Below are 6,958 nucleotides of genomic sequence, written 5' to 3'. Positions count from 1 at the left end.
ATCATTTCGAGCATTTTTATAATCAAATTCGCTGAATTTGCGCATGTCCTATTCAAATAGACGGGAGAAAACAAGGGACGTGCGGTCAGGTTAGGCACCATGTACTGTCTATGGGAGACGGGGGAGGCAGTGCCTCACCTAGGATTGCGCAATCGCTCCAAACTGGGTCAAAACGCATTGAAAAATCATGTAGGTGAGGCACACAGTACCTCTGCCTCACTAAAGGGGGCGTGCGAGAGCGCACCTGTCGGGGGTTATGCTGGGGAAACGTTGCTCTTCTTCTACACTTCTACTTGATGGCGAAAATGGAAGATTTTATTGCTAAGCTGAAGCAGTTCTCAAAACTGGACTTTCAGTCCAAACGTGAAATGATTAATAATGGGAGACCAATGTCGGAGCTAAAAGGTATGCTTCAAGCGACGGGACAGAAGATAACTCGATCGACTTCTCACATTCAAAGCCAAATTGCTTTGAACATGTTTTGGAACCTCGAGAATAAATTTGGTTTTGAACTTACAGCGGCAGCTCTGTTGATTTCCAATTATTTCTCTTAGGATTGTTTAATGTCTATGTGAAGCCATTTAATGTCTGCAACGCCCTCCTAACGGGCCTGCCGGCTTGCGTGGTGAAACCACTACAGATGATCCAGAACGCGGCGGCGCGTCTGGTGTTCAACCAACCGAAAAGGGCACACGTCACCCCGCTACTCATCGAGCTCCACTGGCTGCCAGTAGCTGCTCGCATTAAGTTCAAGTCACTTATGCTTGCCTACAGAGTGCTTACTGGTTCTGCTCCCACCTACCTAAATGCTCTTGTAAGGGCAAATGTTACACCCAGGACGCTGCGCTCGTCTAGTGAGCGTCGTTTGGCACTGCCGTCCGTGCAAGCACGGCAATCCAGACTATTTTCATTTGTAGTTCCACGTTGGTGGAACGAACTGCCTAGTACTACCAGAGCAGGGGCGTCCCTCTCTACCTTCAAGAAGCTTTTGAAGACCCAACTCTTCAGAGAGCACCTCCCCTCCTAACTGGCACCTGACTAGCGCTTAACTTGCACTTCAGCAGTTACATTCCTGCACTTCTTTTTCCTCTTTTCTAGGTTGTTGTTTTTCTAATTCTCATGTAAAGTAGTATTTATTGTTACACCATGCTTTTTTATTGCTCTTAGCTTGACTGTTCTCTCCCTTGTACGTCGCTTTGGACAAAAGCGTCTGCTAAATGACTAAATGTAAATGTAAATGTAATTTAACATCACACAAAAATGCTTTTTATTGGTGAGCTGATTTTGAGAAATTAAACTTAAATTGTAGGTAAGTTGTGTTTCCTGGTTGCAATGGTTATCCAGTTGCTACGTTAGCTAATAAGCTAGCTAAGGACGCCTAATAACCTTACGAGTTAATCGGAAGAGTTCAATTTGCATGAAATGATAGCTGGTTATCTAGCTGATGTTATAGTCTCCTCGATTTAACTCTTAAAATTATAATGGGAAAAGGTAGAAACCCTCAGGGTGCTTGTGCAACTTCGTAGGAAAGAGTTCATATTCATGAGTGCATAATATTTACACGAGTTCATCACAAGCTAGCAGCTGCCTACTGTATGTACCTTACCTATGTGTGTGTAAAGAATGCTGATATGAAAAACAACCAGTAGTCAATGTGCAAGCTGCCAATTGAATGGTGATCTTAGATACTCTATTGGGTTTATGTATTTGTAAATTTGACTCTGAAAGAGTGCCTCACCAGCCACGAACCTCACCAAACGTCACTGGTGTGTATGTGGTGTGTGTCTTAGGTGAATGTGTTATATTTGTATTTGTAAATAAAACTTTGTGTGTGTGTGTGTGTATGTGGTGTGTGTCTTAGGTGAATGTGTTATATTTGTATTTGTAAATAAAACTTTGTGTGTGTGTGTGTGTATGTGGTGTGTGTCTTAGGTGAATGTGTTATATTTGTATTTGTAAATAAAACTTTGTGTGTGTGTGTGTGTATGTGGTGTGTGTCTTAGGTGAATGTGTTATATTTATATTTGTAAATAAAACTTTGTGTGTGTGTGTGTCTTAGGTGAATGTGTTATATTTATATTTGTAAATAAAACTTTGTGTGTGTGTGTGTTTGTGTTTTATGAGCAGGCAGCACATTTTCCACACAAACTTAATGCAGGCAACATTTCTATTTGGAGTTCATGGTCAGACGTCACTCGCAGTAATGCAGCTGATTCAGTGGCTCTTACTGCCATCTAGTGGCTATTATATGCCATAACTACTACGAAAGGTGATGGGGGGGGAAAAAAACTGTTCTATCATTAGTCAAAGTCAAGTCAAAGTAGCTTTATTGTCAATTACTTTGCATGTTAAGACATACAAAGGAATCGAAAAAACGTTTCCCACTCTCCCACGGTGAAACATATAAAGTGCACACGCACAACAACAGATAAGACAAGACATGTCCAACATATAGATATACATATAGATATAGTTATAAACATACAGATACATGTTGCTATAGTTATAGCCTATTAGTAAATTATAATTACAGCCTATTGTCTGAGGTATTAACATGTAAAGCGCTTTGAGTGCTCTATGAGTAGAAAAGCGCTATATAGATGCAGTTAATGTACCTACTGGTTTCACAACAGAGGGCCGGTGAATCCTGGAGGAAACAGGGACAGATCATAAAGGCAAAGAACAACAGCAAGTAATACCTTGGTTAAATATATTTCGATGTACTTCAACTTCAGTTGTGTGGAACAAACTTCATCCCTGACCGCTCAAAAAGCATCACGCATGAAGGTAAAGTCTCGATAAAACTGCGTGTGCTATCGCCAGTATTTTAGACTAAATAAATGTTTTGTGTCTTTGAATATTAGGTTATTTTTGATAGAATACTACTAGTATAGGCCTAATAATCCTACTACGCATGTGATTAAGCCATTACAAGTGTGTGCCTTTGTAACGGAGTTGAAAATGTAGTATAACAATAATTGAGCAGGTTTAGTCAGTGTTGGTGTTTTAGAGCAACCGTTGGAGATGTGGAGTACTGCAGGTCTGCAGGTTATGTTCATGTGGTGTTGTCATATCTAGACAGAAGCGGTATACATGCTTGTCTACGGGTTGGTCTACTGTGCAAAATGCCCCTCACAATTCATAAACTTTCCCATTTTACGTTTATTTATATTTTTCACCCGATTTTTCTAGACACACTGATTAGCTGTAAAGTTCGCTTGGAACTTTTCATGCATCTAATGTATCGCTTAGTTTGACACCTATTGAATGTCCTGAATATTTTAACTTTCATTATGAATATCTTTATAGAGTGCTGATGTATAGCCTAATGTGCTGATATGTACCAACAGGAAGTATTTAGATGTTCATCTTATCTGTTGCAGAACCCTAATTAGCTTAATCGTTCTATGCACATATTCTACATAAACATTCCATTCCCCACGTTCCACCTAGCTACCAGTACTGCCGTATTGAAACAGGTATTTTATAATATTTTATTTTACCTGAGCAGATCCTGCGTGCATCAACCCTTTTCTGGTGACATTTTTGTATTAGTCTGTCATTCAGGTATGTTGCCCCAAAACTAAAATGTGTAGGTTATATGTGCATTGTTATTGAGATTATGTGTGTACTGGTGGATGTTGCTGTGATTTACTTGTATTGAAAATGGTTGTTATAGAGAAAAAACCGGTTGTAATGTGGGCACCTCCGTGGGAGCCGACAGGCTACCTTAATCAGCCCTTTTGGAAGTGGGAAGTTAATAAAAGACATGAGGACGATAAAGAGTTTCTCTGGACAGTGCACGGCAGACGTGAGCTGAAGAGAGTTTTGCCCACGCTCGTTGGCTAGTTGTCGTTAGTTTGTGCTGTAAGTAGGCTCGTTACGAGTCGAAGCCGTGAAAACGTTCATTCACACGGATCGGCTTAATGCCGTTCGTTCACTGTAAGTAGTCTCGCCATTTATTATATAATGTAATAAATGGACATATTATTTTTTATACACCCGCCTCTGTAAAACCCTTAAAGAACTCTGTGACGGGGAGTAGGAAGGCTTTCAATGATGAGGTATATCTTAGGCATTTCTGTTCATATTGTAAAGAAAAAGAGACAGAAGCGTGCATCGACCCTTTTCTGGTGACATTTATGTATTTGTCTGTCATTCTGGAATAAGAGTGAAAGCACCGCAGTGTCCAACAGTCCTTTGCCTGACTGCCGTTACACCTAAACAATGAGCTTATAATGTGAAATCCAGCATTTACTAGCACGTCTAATTGAGGTGTAGCCTACTCCACTTTCACTTACGCCTGTGTTAATGCAGCCTATTCAATACAATCTATTAAACACACATAATATGAGCTTCATTTTCACAACCAACCATAACTCTAACCAGTGACGTGCGGTGATGTCAGTAACAGGGTAGGCACTGAGTTATGAAAGCCAGATTACCTAATTTATTGTTTAGGCTAATAGGCTACATCAAAACAGTACGCATAAGCACGGCACACACGCAGGGTCGATATCAAGAAATTTCCAATCAGGATGACACATCATCGCACACACACGCACGCAAGCACACACACCAGTTAATGTCCAGCATCAGAATGCAACCATCTTTATCCTTAATTATTGCACAGCGGAAATTATGTTTGTCAGTCAGCAACAATGATAACACATACTGCTCAATTGAATATGAAGGCAAATGGCTTGCAGTCGGCATTAATTCAACCACACTTATCAATTCAAAATTAAGCCCAAAATAGTTTCTGACTCACCAATCGGTATATTATTTGTACATAAGATCCATCCGCCGCTCTTTCCTCGTGAAGACGTCGATCACAGCGTTGTAAAACTCCTCTTTAAGGGCCTTCAGTTTGCATAGTCTCTGGCTCTCAATTGATAGAATAGCAAGGGCTGAAAGACGCAGTAGTTCATGTAAGGTTGGCGTAGGCCTCCCTCTTGCTAGTAACTCATGTTTTCCATTAAAATCGAGCTTGGAGAAATTTCTCAGTTCTATGAATTGGGCAGATACCGCTGCTGTCATTTTGACTTTGAATTTCGCGGGGATTACGTTTAGCTGGTGTAATGACGTCAGCTGCGCAAATGTCCAGCAATATCTCGATTTTAATTGGTCCATGTTTGATACGTAACGTAGATGATTACTGGCGTAACATATTTATGAGCAAAGGCACAGCAGAGTTGTGCTTTTCGACGTACATGTTAAAGAATACAGGATCGAAGTGCGCATGCGTTTTTCATTGTCGTCCGCAATGAATGGACAGTAAAAGCACTGCTTATTCTACCATTTCTTTGGATTTGATTATGCGTAACTGCTAAATTTGTCATCGTAACGTCTAAACAATTGGAATAACACACATATTGCATATATAAATCACGAGAATAATCAGTAAAAATACAAATACAAGTTTATTAAATACAATTATTTAATAAACATTTTTACGTTTGAATTTTGGCAGGGTAGGCAGTGCCTACCTTGCCTACCCTGACTGCACGTCACTGACAACAATCGCTGACAGATAAAACAAGTTGTGTTGAGTGACACTTTGAACTGTTCCGTGCACGCCATACTGGAGAAAACTCGTTCGATTGGGTGTTTGACCACATCCTCTTCTATATTTTAAACTACACGAACCAATCAGCCACATCGTCAGCCCAGACCAAAGGTCAACTAAAACTTCACTTCAGACGCTCCATTTTGTTTAGCCTGTTTGGAAGACTGTCTTTCAAAGAGACGAAGGTAAGTTGACAAAAGATCTCTAGAAGTGTAACAGACTAGTATGAGACTGGTGAAGAGTGAATGTGAAATGTATTTTATCCCCTCGGGGTTTCCGTACTTGGAAAAAGGTATTCCAGCTCTCACGTTGTGACCGGCTCACTTCTTGTCTGATAACAAAGTAAAAAAGACTGTTTTTACTTCCAAGCCTGTGTCATTCTTGTCCTATAAAGTTCTTAGTGCCAACGCTCGGTTACAGAAGCATCAGCGTGCACCATAAGGAGCAGTTTAAGTGGGTATAACAGGACTGCAATTCTTAAATATATGAAATAAATCAGTCTAAATGGTTGTGCTACAGGTAGAATGGCGGTAGGCCTACACTGCGGTTTCAGGCTCTATGAAAGGGCCATAATTAAGTTACTGCCAGGGCCGGGAAAAGGACACAAAGGGCCCTGGGGCTACACCTAATCAAAGGGTCTCAAAATGTTCCAACAATAATATATATATTTTTTGACCTATCATCATGTATTGATAGTTGCGTTTTGGGTCTGCAGCCTCATCTTGGAATTATTTGTGGACTCATTTTGGAAATACCCGAAGTAGTTTGGAAAATGATGTACATAATATAAAATATGAATCCATTGCATGACATGTAATGTATTTCTAAGCTGATTGGAAATAGAAGCAGTTTGCATACTGTAGCGATTCGCCATAGCCGACATCGCTTCACTTATCAACTCTTTCTCCGACAGCGTAATTTATTGATGGTTTGTATCATGTCTGAATGTCTCTCTGCTTGGTTAGGAAAGAGGGAACTTGTTTTATCGGCTCTTCTCATTCTGTCGCCAATTGTGATATCCGGTGTAACCAGTCCCTCCATTCAAAAGACGCGCGGTGAAGAGAGTCTGAGGGGATTCTGTGGGAATCAGAAGACGGACACAAAGCAGGTGGGTGAAATATTTCGGTTCAACAAGATACATAAGTTATTGTTAGAGACGTTTGTAGTGAGTGTCGTATAAGTCGTATAAGAATGAAACTGACGCAGTTTTGTAGGAACTAGCCGAATGATACTCTCGACCACCGTCATCTTAAGTGGAACTCGGCGTGGATATTAAGAAAATATTACATTTAGCAGTCCTGGAATTTCTAAAGCATATCCCTGGCACAGCCTATTAAAAACATCAGCCACTAAAAAAAAGCAGTCGATAGCCTACTAGAAGGCCCTCAT

Source organism: Clupea harengus, chromosome 9, assembly GCF_900700415.2.
Source record: "Clupea harengus chromosome 9, Ch_v2.0.2, whole genome shotgun sequence".
Lineage (NCBI taxonomy): Eukaryota > Metazoa > Chordata > Actinopteri > Clupeiformes > Clupeidae > Clupea > Clupea harengus.
This window is presented reverse-complemented; position numbering follows the sequence as displayed.